Source organism: Mirounga angustirostris, unplaced genomic scaffold (assembly GCF_029215605.1).
Source record: "Mirounga angustirostris isolate CCGP_5_RB_7025 unplaced genomic scaffold, mMirAng1.0.hap1 SCAF_14, whole genome shotgun sequence".
NCBI lineage: Eukaryota > Metazoa > Chordata > Mammalia > Carnivora > Phocidae > Mirounga > Mirounga angustirostris.
In genome coordinates this window covers 25,125,124-25,139,423 of record NW_026991722.1, presented here as the reverse complement: position 1 = coordinate 25,139,423, position 14,300 = coordinate 25,125,124, and the positions used below count along the sequence as shown (strand labels likewise).

General features: G+C 50.3%; 1 protein-coding gene across 9 annotated transcripts in view; it reads left to right on the top strand.

Annotated features, from left to right (window-relative positions):
• CTIF (cap binding complex dependent translation initiation factor) overlaps nt 1-14,300 on the top strand; it is a 290,202-nt gene that overhangs the window by 181,650 nt on the left and 94,252 nt on the right. The gene's annotated exons all lie outside the window — the stretch shown is intronic.

Below are 14,300 nucleotides of genomic sequence, written 5' to 3'. Positions count from 1 at the left end.
GGAGAAGCACGCCCAGGTCTCAGCCCCCAGCCAGTGCATCAGCCAACAGCCCCGGGAGCCACTTTGGCGGTTTTGACCATTACGCAGTTTGAAATTATTTTTATTCTTGGCTAAATATTTAATTTTTACCATAATGGACAGTTGGTTAAAGGCAGGAAGCATTAAAGAACACTGATATTAAAAGGCTGGTTCATGAGGAACAAACAAGTGGTAATAATTCTGCACATTTGCCTCGGGTGCTCTGCCCAGATCCGGAGTCCCATTCATCTGGTCGGAGTCCCTGGGCAGCAGCTCATGGAGCTGCAGAACCCCAGCCCGGCCAGCTTCCAGCTCTGTTCCCAAGGAGCTGGAATCCTCCACGCTCTCGCCCTGCTACTTGGGCAAAAGTGATTGCATGTGAAAATTTCCTGAAACTTCTCGGATATTGTCATTTAGAAAAAAGCAAGAAAATTACAAAAACAAACCAGGTGATTTTTTTTTTTTTTTTAAGATTTTATTTATTTGTCAGAGAGAGAGGGAGAGAGCACAAGCATGGGGGAGTGGTAGGCAGAGGGCGAAGCGGGCTCCCACTGCGCAGGGAGCCCGATGCAGGACTCGATCCCAGGACCGTAGAATCACGACCTGAGCCGAAGGCAGATGCTTAACCGACTGAGTCACCTAGGCGTCCCGTAACCAGGTGATTTTTATTTTAAACAAACAAACAAACATAAAATTCAAGAATTCCAAACAATGGGCCTCGAGATCAGTTTTCGCCTTGTTTCTTTTTCTGCCTTATATAGTCAAAGATTAGCCTACATGTTAACATGTATCTGGTGCCAAAGCCACAATGTAATGGTAGTATGGCATTTTGAAACTTCTCTGTAGAAAATCATGCTTTTGCTTTCATAACTCACTTGTAGAAATAAATGGAGGAGAAGGGCATCACTTGATAAGTGGGGGAAGGTCAAATTTTGTCTTTATTCGTGGATGTTCTTAAAGATCATATTAAGCATGAACCTTATAATTTACTCCCAATAACATATCAATATAAAAACCATGTTTTAGGGGCGCCTGGGTGGCACCGTCGGTTGAGTGACCAACTCTTGGTTTCAGCTCAGGTTATGATCTCGGGGTTGTGAGATCGAGTCCCAAGTCGGGCTCAGCACTCAGCGCAGAGTCTGCTTGAGGTTCTCTCTCCCTCTCCCTCTGCCTCTCCCACTGTGCTCTCGCCCGCGCGTGCTCGCTCACTGTCTCTCTCAAATAAATAAATAAATCTTAAAAAAAAAACATGTTTTACGTAAAATAACTTCTTTATTGTATACTGTCAAAAATAACAAAATATTCTTTAAGCTGCTAGGGATGTTTGCAAGGTGATGTATCACCATGAGAGCAGTTCTCAAAGCTAAAAAGCTGAGCAAGGCTGCAGCCAGCCCACTAACCTGCCTCAGTTTCCACAGGTATAAAAATAAGAAGAATAAAAATACATCCTTTTTCCCACTCATTGAGGGACTAGGTCTCCTGGTGGGTGACAAACAGGCCCATCCCGGGGAACAGAGTCTTGCTTTATCCAAAAGGGCAAAGGAACTAGTTTATGATGGTGCACGGGATGCTTGCAGGCCCATGTCCTCCAGGATATGGGAGTTTGGCTGCCCTTCAGACTCTGCCCAGATACTTGACTTCCATTAAGGACTTCTATGGGTCTCAAGGACACAGATGTGCAACGAGCTCTGTGTTCACCTCCAGCGCCACCATCCCTGTGTGAGGAGGGGGCTCTGCAGTTTTACCTGCTGCTCGCTGGATTCTCTGTGGTCAGTTTCACTGTGTTTTATTTGTTACTTCCCGGGGTTGTTACATATGAAACTGACTGAAGAAAAAAATGCCACCTTGTGTTTGATGAGTCTCCTGTTTGTTCTAGAATGCCCTCTCCACGTCTTCCCTTCCAACTGAATCCTACTCGTGTGTTTAAAACTTTTGTTTTGACAAAATTTCAGACTCAGAATAGTGGCAAGAATCGTACAAAGAATTGTCATAGATTATTTGCCCAGATATTAACATTTTAACATATTTGCTTTATCTTTCTTCCCCTGGTATACTTTTTTTTTCTGACCTGTTTGAGAGAAAGTTGCCGAAATGATGCCTTTTTACTGCTAAGTACTTCACAGGGTGTTTCTTTATGAAGACATTTTTTTTTTTTAAGATTTTTTTTTTTTTTTTTTTTTATTTGAGACAGAGAGCAGGAGAGGGAGGAGGGTCAGAGGGAGAAGCAGACTCCCTGCCGAGCAGGGAGCCCGATGCAGGACTCGATCCTGGGACTCCAGGATCATGACCTGAGCCGAAGGCAGTCGCTTAACCAACTGAGCCACCCAGGTGCCCTATGAAGACTTTTTTTGCCATCGCCGCAGTACAATAATCAGGATCAGGAAACCAGCATAGACTTGATGCTCTTATCCACAGCCCTTGCTTGTTTTTCTCCAGTGAACCTAGATCCTGGGCTATGTTCAATCGTCACGTCTCTTTAGTTTTTTGTTTTCTTTTTTTAATCTGGGGACAGTTCCCAAGTCTTTGTGTTTCATGACATTGACTTTTTTTTTTTAAAGAATGACCAGTTATTTTTGTAGAAGGTCCCTCATTTGGGATTTCTCTGGTATTCCCTCAGGTTCCAGGCACATGAGTGATGGTGTGTCCTTCTCAGGGCATGGGACTGGGGGACTCGGGCTGCCCTGTCGTCCCATGACTCGTGGTGTTAACTTTGATTCCTTGGTTAAAGGCAGTGTCTGTCAAGTTTCTCCACTATAAAGTTACAAGTTTTCCCTTTGTAATTAAGAAGTAGCTTGTGGGGAGATACTTTGAGACTGTTCCAGTATTCTGTTTTTCCTCAAACTTTCACCCACTGGCCTCCAGTGATGATTCTTGCCCGAAGCAATTATTATTGTGATGTGTGCCAAATGATTTCCTAATTCCATCATTCCTTCTCATCTTACTGGTTGTCTTTCTGCTGTCGGAGAGAGTCTCTGATTGATTTTAAACTCACTACGCTAAGCCTCAAGATCCCCCACATTTGGGAGCTAGGGAGACTAAGTCTGAGTGTCCCTGAGTATGTGCACCGAGTGCTGACGGATAGGTGTTTAATGGGAAGGCCGTCTGCACCCTGCTACCAATACCTTGTGCTCTGGAACATTCTAGCCCCAGAACCCATCTGCTGTGCAGCTGTGCCCCGGCATGGCTGGGTGGGGGTTGGGGACCGTGAAGTATGTGAAGCTGTTGAGTGGCTCCTTCTGCCATCATGTCTGACCATGGACTTGTCAGTTCCTCCAGCCCTGGCTGCAAAATGGGGCCAGAGGGAGGCCCCACTCCAGCTACCTCCCCGTCACATTCCCTCTCCTTCCAGGAGGGAAAAATAGCCCTTCCGGGATGGAGCAGACCCGCCAGTAATGAACTGTGAGGGAGGAGGGTATCCCAGGAGGGTGGCCGAGATGTGTGGCTGATGGCGAGAGGCAGGGGGGCAGCCGGTAGTGTTTCCCGGGAGAGCCTGCAAGCGCAGCGGGACTCAGCAGCCACACAAAGCCAAATCGGCTCCCCGACTGCCCTGAGCAGCCCTGCTTCCCATACGGGAGCCATCTTCTTCACCTTCCCCAGAGCCCCCAGGGCTGGCTGAGAAGACCTGGGGTCCCCTCCCGGGGCTGGCTGAGGCAGAGGGAGAACGGGCAAGGTTTATCGCCCAGCCCCTGCAGTCATCCCTTTCAGCTCAGCCTCTCTCCTGTTTTCCAGTCAGGAGGTCCACTTGATTGATACAACAACTGAGGGGCAGAGAGGGTAGGCAACTTGTCCAAGACCACCTGGCTAGATGTGTGGGCAAAATCAGGGTAAACCCAGTGTGTCCTGTTCTCGAGTTGTCACTGCATCATGCTGCCTCTCCAAGTGTGGACTCCTGGGATGACTGCTGGGACCCAGGAGGGCTTCCTGGAGGAGGTACTAAGTGCAGAATAGGCAGGTTAGGGAGAAGAGGTCTCCATAGCTGTTGGTCAGTGATTCTTGTGACAGGGAGCTCACTAAATTCCCAGGCAACCCCCTTAACTGGGGGGACAGCTCTCTCTGTGAGGAAGTTTCTCCATTCGGTGCACTCAGGCTATGTCTCTGGGCTTTCTTCCCCATGGTTCAGAAGGGCTCAGAGGTTGGTCACACCCGGGATTTAAAAACTCTTAGGAGACTCTCTCTCTCCCTCCTCTTCCTCTATCCTACCTGTTGCCGTTTGAGGGCTATTCCACAGCCCTCGTGGAGATGGTGAAGTGGCCCTGAAAGAGGGCTCTTTCCTGAGTGTGCTCTGAAGTCAGCACATGGGGTAAGCGAGGCCACGCGGGGCCAGCTGAGGCCCACTGGCCAGCTGTGGTGGACGCTGATGGCCAGGCGTTAGCCAGGGAGTAAACGAGTCATTGGAGGTGGCCCCCAAGCCTGTGGGGTCCCCTTGGGTAGTGTTTCTCTTGGGAAGACAGTGTGAGTATTTGGTGATGAAGAATTCCATCCTGAGAAATCAAATCCAGGATGCAGCCCTTAGAGGGTAGAATTAGAGCAAAAGCCGGAAGCTGGACATCTTGGGGTTTCTTCCTTGATTCTTAACACTTAAAACAGCCTGTTTTCCCCATGGCTTCAGCTTTCCTGCCTGTACTGTGGGTGTGCTGCTAGTCATCGCTTCCTCTGAATATCTAATGGATTCATGCTGTATTGCTTGGAAAACCCACAACATATTATCATTACAAGCAAACACTAGTATAACACCTCGGCTCCTTCAGGACTCCAGGAACCCCAGGAGATGGGGGTGCTCTGTCCCCATTTTAAAGATGAAGAAGCTAAGGCCCAGAGGGGTTAAAGTACTTGCCCAGTGTTGCACAGCTGGAAGTACAGAGCCAGGATCTGAACTCTGGGGTTCTGGCTCCTACGTCCATACTTTGAAATACAGCCGTATGTTGCTTCTTGGAAAATGCCCTGGGAGTTTGGGTTGAGCACCTTCCGTGTTGCAGGCAGTGAGGGCCTGCGGATGAAGGTGCATGGTGGTGCAAGTTCACACCCATAGCTGGACCTCCCCTGTTCTTTAGGAAAAGTGAGTGGGGCCGGCAGACTCTTCGAGCCTCCAAAAAGGTGGCCAGAGCCAGATTTTGCTTCCTGGTGTTGAGTCACGTGACTGGGCCAGTTTGGCCACAGGTCCTTAGAGCTGGAAAATCAAACATCCCAGCTAAGACTTGACCAGTGTTCATGGCTGATGTCTGCCAGCCTCTTTTTGAGCGCCCAGCGCAGACACGCAGCTCAGTGGATGCCCTGCCTGGCCAGCAGGCCGCACTGAGGGTCCGCAGCCGGACCTGAGCGCCTGTGGGGCTTGGCCAGGCCGGACAGAAGGACAAAGGCCTTCTCCTGGAAACACTCCGCCGAGGCGGCCGCGCGCTCGTCCCATGACATCACGCTGCCTAAGAACGCATGAGGCCAAGGATTCTTGGAATGCCTGATTCACACTGGAACAAAAATAATACCTCGTATGTATAATGTGCCTTTGTTCCCCAAATGCTCTCCTGGCCTTGATAGTATTGTAATTTCTGACCAGCCTGGCGACCCAGGCAGCAATGCAGAGAAGGGGGGAACTCACCTAAGGGTACACCTTGAGTGGGGTTTTAGTATTCCCATTCTGCAGGTGGGAATACTGAGACACGAGGACTCGGCTGGATTGCCAAAGCTGCCCGGCACTGCAAGGCTGGCCAGGAGCCCTGCATTACCAGGGCTATTGGGAGGAGGACCTCAGAAATGCCGGAGCAGTTGAGTGAGACTTGGGGACCCCCCACTAATACCCCAAAGAAAGCCATTTCTCCATGGCTTTCTGTGCTGCCCCAAGATGGAGGAAGGTGGCAGGAGCCTGCAGCTCCTCCTTCCCTTCCCCTAGGGTTCGGCAGTGAAGCCGGAGGGCCATCCTGAAAACCCCACCTCCCAGCCCTGCCCCACAGGCCCCAGCCACGGGAGCTAGCAGACTGGCGGCGAAAGGATAGTTCCCAGCACAGATGGAAAGCCAAGGGCCACACGTGGCTTCTGTGGTTTTCCCCAGACTCACTGGAGCCAAGGCTGGAAGCCGGATTTCCAAACCTCGACTTGGGGCTCTGTCCAGAGCCCTCCCAGGCTTTCCCCTTCCCCTCCCACGGGCCTCAGCTTCCCTGTTCCCAGTGGCCCCAGGCTCAGCCTTTGGCCCTTGCGTCTGCATATCTAGCCCTGCTTCCGCCACACGCCACCAGCCCACAGTCCCTTCCCCCTCTGGCTTTGGCCAACGCCTGAGAGCCTCTGGATTTGGATTTGGATTTGGATTTCAGTGGCTCAGCAGTGATGCCAGCGGCCCCAGGCCCTTCGGACCCTCTGACAGGCCTCAAAACCATGAGGCAAGAGAGCACGGTGGTTGAGGGCACGCATTCTAAGGTCCAACTACCCAAATTTAAACCCAAGCTCTACCTCTTGCAAGCTGTGTGGCCTTCAGCAAGTACTGGCCTTCTCTGTGCCTCATGACCTCTCTGTAACACGGGGTTACCAACAGTCCCTCCCTGTTAGGGTGAGGAGAAAGCCGTGCCTGGCACATGGTCCGTGCCTCGTATGTGTTAGCATGTTTTGCTTACTGTTGCGCTGTGTCCTTGTTATCTCCCTTCCAGTCCTGTCCTTCAGGGCCACTCTGGGCAGGGCTCAGTGTTCTGCCAGTGCCATCTTGAAATTCTCAGTGGTTTTTGAACAAGAGGCCCACATTGTCATTTTGCACTGGGTCCCACAAAGTATGAGGTCTGTCCTGCCTCCAGGACCAGGCTGTCACAGATCCCTGGGCTATTCTCTGCTTCCTTTCCTTTGGGACTCTTGTCCCTGATTGTCACCAGATAACCTGTTTCTATAATTAACGGATTCGTGTTTGTCTCTCCAAATGGATCCTAAGCTCCGTGAGGGCATTGCCCTATGTCAGGGTCATCGCTGTGTCCCCAGGGCCTGGACATTGTGGGGCTCACTGGAGGCATGGATGAAGGTCCAGCTCCCAGCCAGACCCCGAGGGAGGTAGAGAGAATGTTCTGCCCCATCCGAAGGAAGTGGATGCAATTAAGGCCATACAAGAAGAATGCATGAGGCATAGACTGGGAAGTCAGGCTGTAATCACATCAGGAGTCTGAAGGAGGGGGAAGGGGCCTCCAGGGAGCTGGGGAAGGCTGCTGGGCAGATCTGGGCCTTGGAGCCCAGATGGGATTAGGAGAGGTAGTGAGACACTCCTGAGGGACAGTTGAACAGCTTTTGTCACCCACAGCCCCAGCGCCCCTCAGAGTGTTCCAGGAGCTCTGTGGTCTTGAGCAAGCCCATTGACATCTCCAATTAACCTCCAGGCAGAGCAGAATCTCACATGCTTCATTAATGAAGCAATAAATGAAGCAGTCTTCCCTCTCATCATCCGTTTGCTCATGCATTCTATAATTGGAAAAGTCTCTTCTCTGCCTTCAGGGGGCAGAGGTACCAGTCAGACCCTCTCATTTCCATTCCAGAACATCCCTTTGGCCAGGTAAACATCTGGTTTCCAAAGCTTTCGATCCATGCAGTGGAATACCTTTGCCTTGACTGGCAGTCTTGAATTATTTTCTTCCCAACTCTGAGCATGAGAGTCCCAGAGCCTGCTGGAGTAGAAGAACCTGGAGCTTGTCCAAGGCAGCAGGCGTGTTCTGGAAGCACGCTGGCGCTCTCCTTGAGGACCATCAGGGGCACCCACTGCGGGGAGCAGGCCAGGCACTCAGAAAGCCAGCCAACAGCATGCTGCCATCACCGCTGTGATGTTGATGGGGTTCCTGGGGGGTCCGGTTGTCGGAGCTGTGGTGGTGCCCCAGTTCTCCAGAGAGCAGTAAGACCCTAGACAAGTAACTACAAAATCCAGTCATAGAGCGTTTCAGGCAGCGCCTTAGCACGGAAACACAGATTGGAGCTCCTGCCCAGGCTTCGTCACCAACTCCTTGGGCAACCCAAGGGGAAAAGGCAACCTCTCCGAACCGTGGCTCAGTCATCTGTGAGACTGCCGTGCTGTCACTCCGTAATCCTCACAGCCACCCCTGAGCTGGGGGCCGACACAACTGGGAACAGATGCAGAGCCATACACGTGAAGTGGCCGAGCCAGGCTCTGGGCTGGTTGCAGTCTCCCAGACAGGCCTGCTGAGGGGTGTCTTGTGGAACAGACCCAGGGGATTTCCATTACCTCATCCGGCCCCGAGCGCGCAGTAGGTGCTCAGTTAACACAGGCCGCCATGATTCTGGTCCCTTTGTTAAGCCAATGGCGTGATTCCCTCCGTTGGCTCCCTGAACCCTACACTCTCCCTTGTGAAGCATCCCAGTCTTTCTGCAGACGGGGGCAGGCGTGTGTGTGTGTGTGTGTGTGTGTGTGTGTGTGTGTGGCCGTGACCCTCGTTCCCAGGCCCCGCATGCCTGCGCTAAGCTAAGCAACCCCAGAGCTACGAGGAGCCCTGCGCCTGCACAGTCCGGCTCTCACGTGGCCCCCGCGGCTGGGGTGCGGAAGGTGGGACCCCGTGCAGGGCGTGGGTAGGTGGGCAGGAATAGAGGCGCCTAAGCTAGTAATAAGCAGTCATCACTTTTCCTGAAGGCAAGAAATATGAGTCCGTGCATAGTTTTAAAACCACTTGCCCTAGGAATTTTGCTTTCAGAAATTTTTAAGCAGACCTACAAATTATGTGGTAAAGTGTCCGACATTGAGAGAACCATAATAAGTCAGTGGCCCTCGGAATATCTAGTTGGGAACAATTATGAAATAAAAAATGAACAGAGAGACGTTTGTCTGCATTTGGACTGCTGTTAGAATCATTTTTTAAAACAAAATCTGAAGTTATTCTCCCTACACCCACCTCCCAAAATGCAGCTGTGGTGTGGGGAACTTTTTCCTTTTTTTTAATAAAAGAGCACAGTCTTAGAGTGAAACAAGACATCTGATTTCAGAACCCAAAGAAGGAAGAATAAACTAAATGAGTGATGGAAAAAGCATACTGACAATGTCCGTTCTCCCCACCCCCAAAAAAAGCATTTCCCTAACAGCAGGTGTTGCCAATGGCACAAATGGAATATTAATCCTATCTCCTGAGCCATTCCTCTCCCCTCAACCACCACCACCAGAGAAGACTTCCCCAGAGAGATTAGAGCATAATGAGTAGACGAGGAGATGGATTTTTGCCCTTTTTTTGCTCACGAGGCTGCAAAACTGCATGTCTGCTATGTTTCCAAAACCTGGACCCCCACGTCCATGTATCTGAGACCAAGGGCTTCCTTGGCTGGCCACAGGGAGCAAAAGGAGCTCATCTGCAGCCAGGCCAAACCTAAACCCACAGGTTTCGTGGTGAGCAGCCAGCTGGCCCCTCTCGGGAGGTATGGACGAAACCCAGGGCCAACAAACGCAGGGGAGAGAGAGGAGCTGGTTTTGGCCAGCTCAGCCAGTGACTACTGACAAATATTTGTGAATGGCCAGAGCAGGGAAGCCTGGGTCTCCATTGCTGGGGACCGAGGCCCGGCCCCCAGTCTGCTCCAGTAGCTAGGGCTCTCTCAGCCATTTCCCATGCTCAGGCCGTGGACCTCGTGTGGCCATCACCGCAATAGATCTCAGTGGTAACTTGGCCCTTCTCTCCTGAATGGCTGGATCTGAGGGCAGAGGGGAGACAGACTGGAGGTGGGCACTGGGTGCCGGGACTAGCTGACAGGCTGGGCACACTCCGGAGGGTGTGTGGGACTTCACCTCACCGAGCCTCAGTTGACTTATCTGTAAAGTGGGAAGAAAACTTCTTGACCAGCCTGCACACAGAGACCAGTCCCAAGCAATCAGTGGCCCTAAGAACTAATCAGAGCCTTGAATAAGAAGGAGGAAAAGGGAAAGAAAAAGGCTTCATGCCCGCTGCCTCCAATGGTATCTGGCTCTTCTGTGCCCCCCCGCCCAAGGGCCCACCCAGCCAGTATCATTGGCTGTCCAGCCCCCTATCAGCCCTCTTCTTTTTGACTCCATTGTCTTGCCTGCCCAGGTAGGAGGGGGCCCATAAGGGTGGACTCCCAGGCCTCCCCTCCTGCCTACAGACAGCACTCCTTGGGTGCAAAGGAGCTGCCACCCAGGCAGAATGGCTCTGAGAACACCCAATAAATGCCCAGCAACCTGGACATCCCTGGTCATTGCTGGATGGACAGAACTGGCTCGCTCCAAGGTCTTGCAAACTAGGATGACTTGGAGTTCCAGGCCTCCCAAAATTTCCAGCAAGAACAGCAGAATGTCTGCAAGACCTAGCTTCTTTCTTTCTGAGCCCTTGGCCACCAGCCATGTCAAAATTACCTCCTTCCTCCTCCAGGTGGAGAGAAGTTTTGTTTTGTTTTGTTTTGTTTTGTTTTGTGGGGGAAGGAGGGAGGATGTTGGGCAGAGACAGGGAAATCCCTGATATGGCAAGTGGGAAGCCAGACAGTTTCAAGACAAATGCAGGGAAGGACTTGGTCAACCATCGTTTGGGGGCATTCCTTGGGCCATAGCTGCATTCACCACAAATTTTCTAAATAAGGATGGGAAAAGTCGTGAGAATCAAGCGTTATCTGCCAGGGAATTTCCAAGGTTCTTCTCTGGCCTTAAAAATTACTCATACTCCAAGAACAAAGAGAGTGGAAGGAGAGAGGGCAAATTACTTGAAAGTCACTGAAAAATAAAAGCAGGGAGAATTCGCAAAATGTCACAGGCGTGTGGCACCCTGAGGAGTGGGAGGGCCATGGAATTCCTCCAGTTCCCAGGTCCCGGCTCTCCTGATGGAGGCTGGTCTGTGCCTCTCAGGTGAGGGCCACCGGCTTCCGAGCCGACCTGTGGCTCAGGCATCTGGGTTTAGGTCTGGGCAGTCCGAAGGCCAGTTGGTGATCCTGGAAAGAAGCTGAGCCAATGACTTACTTTGCAGACGGGGCCCAGCACTTGCCTGGGGGCCTGTGCCCATGAGCCCTGCCCCTCGGTGGATGCAAACTGACCATCTTCCAGAACCTAAAGCATTGGTGCCTCGCTGACCCCTGTTTCTAGAATGAGTCCGCTGGGGAATAAAACTGAGAGTTGTAGGCATGCTGGCGGAGGTGAGGGGTGTGAGACGGAGGGGCTGCCTCTTCCACCCGAGGATCAGGGCAGTGCGGTTCTTTGCACCAGGGATGTGCTTCAGACCCAGTGAGATTGAACCTGGGCATCAAGGATGGAAAATACCACGCAGGCCTCATGAGAAGGGCCCAGGGAACACCGGGCAGCCAGATGCCATGCCATGTACCAGGCTTCCATAGATGTTTCTATAATGACTCTTAAATTATTAAAATAAATTCAGACAACTAGAAACCCTGAACATTCTATATAAAAACAAACGTAAGAGGACTCTGAAAGGTTGGAGAGAAGGCAGACCGGCTGGGGACCATGGTGCCCAAGGAATGATAGAGTAGTAACTTGCTCGATTTCTTCCTGGCCTCACAGATCCCAGACTTAGAGCCAAACAAGCCGGCAACCCAGAAACACCAGTAGGCACAGGCAGACCAAGAAGCCCCAACAAAAACCTGCCCTCTCTAGCCAGAGGACCAGGAAAGGGGCAGCCTCGCAAGGCAGAAAACTCTTGGTTGGTAACACTCAACTCTAGAAAAACCCCCAGAAAAAAAAACAGGCTCCGCCCTGACTCACACAGGCAAAGGCCGAGGAAAGAGCCAAGAGTTGACACTCACCGGGCTGTGAGGAGGCTCCCAAATGCTCCACCAGGGTGGTGTCAGAAAGGCTGAGTGAGGACTTGGGACTCGTCCCCACCCCGTGGGGCATGGAGCACCCCTCCCTCTGTGTCAATGGGGAATAACAGTGTGTACCCTTCTCCTAGCCAGGGAGGCATCAGTGTGGGGAGCCAGAACTCCCACCCCTGCTCAGCAGTAAAGAGGACCTCCCTTGGGGTGTCAGAGAGGCCCAGTAGGGAACCTGACCTCTACTCCCCGCTTGGCAGTAACAAGGCCCAGCAGCCCTTTCCACTAGTGGAGCAAAGTCAGAGGAAGCCCGCTAAAACCGCTCTAGGACTCTGACCTTAACAAAATCCAGACTCACATAACATAATACCCAAGATGTCCAAGTTTCAACCGAAAATCTCCTAGTCGTACTGAAACCCAGAAAGATCTCAACTGAATGAGAAAATACACTAGATGCCAAGACCAAGATGACAGAAACGTTAGAATTATCTAACAAAAGATTTTCAAGCAGCCAGCATAAAAATGCTTCAAAGGACAATTAGGAACATACTTGAAACAAATGAAAAATTAGGTCTTGGCAAAGAAACAGAAGCCATGATAAAGACCCAAATGAAACTTCATAAATTAAAAACTCAATGCATGGCCTCCACAGCAGAATGTAGGGATAAGGGAAAGATCCGGTGTACTGGAAGATAGAATAGAAATGACCCAGTCTGAGCCGCACAGAGAAAATAGGCTGGGGAAGAAAAAAAAAGGGGGCGCCTGGGTGGCTCAGTTGGTTAAGCGACTGCCTTCGGTTCAGGTCATGATCCTGGAATCCCTGGATCGAGTCCCGCATCGGGCTTCCTGCTCGGCGGGGAGTCTGCTTCTCCCTCTGACCCTCCCTTCTCTCATGTGCTCTCTCTCATTCTCTCTCTCTCAAATAAATAAATAAAATCTTTAAAAAAAAAAAAAAGGCGAAGGAGCTTCTGGGACCTGGGAGTCCACAATATCATATCTAACATGCGTGTTCTCAGAATCCATGTGGTCGAGGGGGGATTACTGAAAACAGCTTGTGTATTGGTGGTGGGAATGTAAAATGGTACAGCCTCTCTGGAAGAGTTCATCAGTTTGGGGTTTTTTGTTTATTTGTTTGTTTGTTTGTTTGTTTGTTTTAACTAAATGAGCAACTACCCTGGGGCACCTGAATGGCTCGGTCAGTTAAACACCGGACTCTGGTTCAATCTCAGGCTTGTGAGATGGAGCCCCATGTGGGGCTCTGCGCTGGGCTTGGAGCCTGCTGGGGATTCTCTCGCTCCCTCTTCCTCTGCCCCTCCCCCCTCTAAAAAAAAGAGAAAAAGGAAAAGGCATTCATGTTCATTTAGAAAACACAAAAAAGAAAAGAAGAATCCTCATCCCATCCCCCAGAGATAACCACTGTTAGCATTTTGGTGTCTGCTTCCAGATTTTTCTAGGCACATAAATATCTGCCTTAAAAAATAGCACCATGCTACACATTCTACAACATGTGCTTTCTTCCATCAACCAGAGTCAAGTCTTACACCATGTTCTTAAATGTTCCACATTCAGTTTCTCACTATTACACACTGCCGTGATGAACATCCTTGTACCTACATCCCTATGCAGGGCTTTTGATTATTTTCTTTGGATAAACTGCCACAAGTGGAATTACAAGGTCCAATGGTTTACATGTTCTAGAGGCTCTTGTAACAAATCTTCAAATTTCCCTCCAGAAACATACTAATTTCTACTTCTAATATACAATGTTTTTAGTTACCATTTGTGTAGAAACAAAAGACTACACACCTGTCTCCCACTTAACAACTTTAAGTCCCCCTTGAAAACCCTGCTAGTAGGGAAAACTTTTCAATGAAAAAAAAAATTGTTTTCATTTATTTTAATGGGAAAGTGACATGTTTAGCCTCAACCTAAGATGCCTCCAAATTTTCACACATACAAAATTATCAAGTGAACACTGAAACTGACTTTATATAAGTAATAGTTTCAAAGTCAATAAATACCTTTTTTGTTCATAAAATGCAATGCAATGCAATGAAGGTCTGTTCTACCCACCGGAGGGATGGGTCACAGATGAGGGTGTAAGCATCATTCTTTAGAAGGTAAAGTCTTCTTTCTGCAAACTTCCTTCACCAACTTTGCAACTTTTGAGGGGCTCTTGGTCATCTTGTTCTCCATCTGCACTTCATATAAAGTCACGCTGTGGAAAATACTGTGAGGTTGGACACGAAAGGTTTTCCAGAGATGGAAGCAGCCTTTGTGGACAAGACCGGAGGGTCCCCAGGATGCCCCTCCCATGCCCTCGCTTGCCTTCAGTCCACAAATCAAAACGTTTGGGGTTCATCCCATGTGCACACCTCAAGTCTGTTCCATGTGATATTCTCTGCCTTAGAAATAGCGTGTCCAGTAAATCGGTGAGTCACATGTCACTCTCGTATTAGTTAGCTCGGACTCCCATAACAAAATACCAAAGACAGGGTGGCTCAACAACAGAAATTGAGCTTCTGAGACTTCTAGAGGCTGGAAGTCCGAGGTTAAGGTGTCTGCAGGAT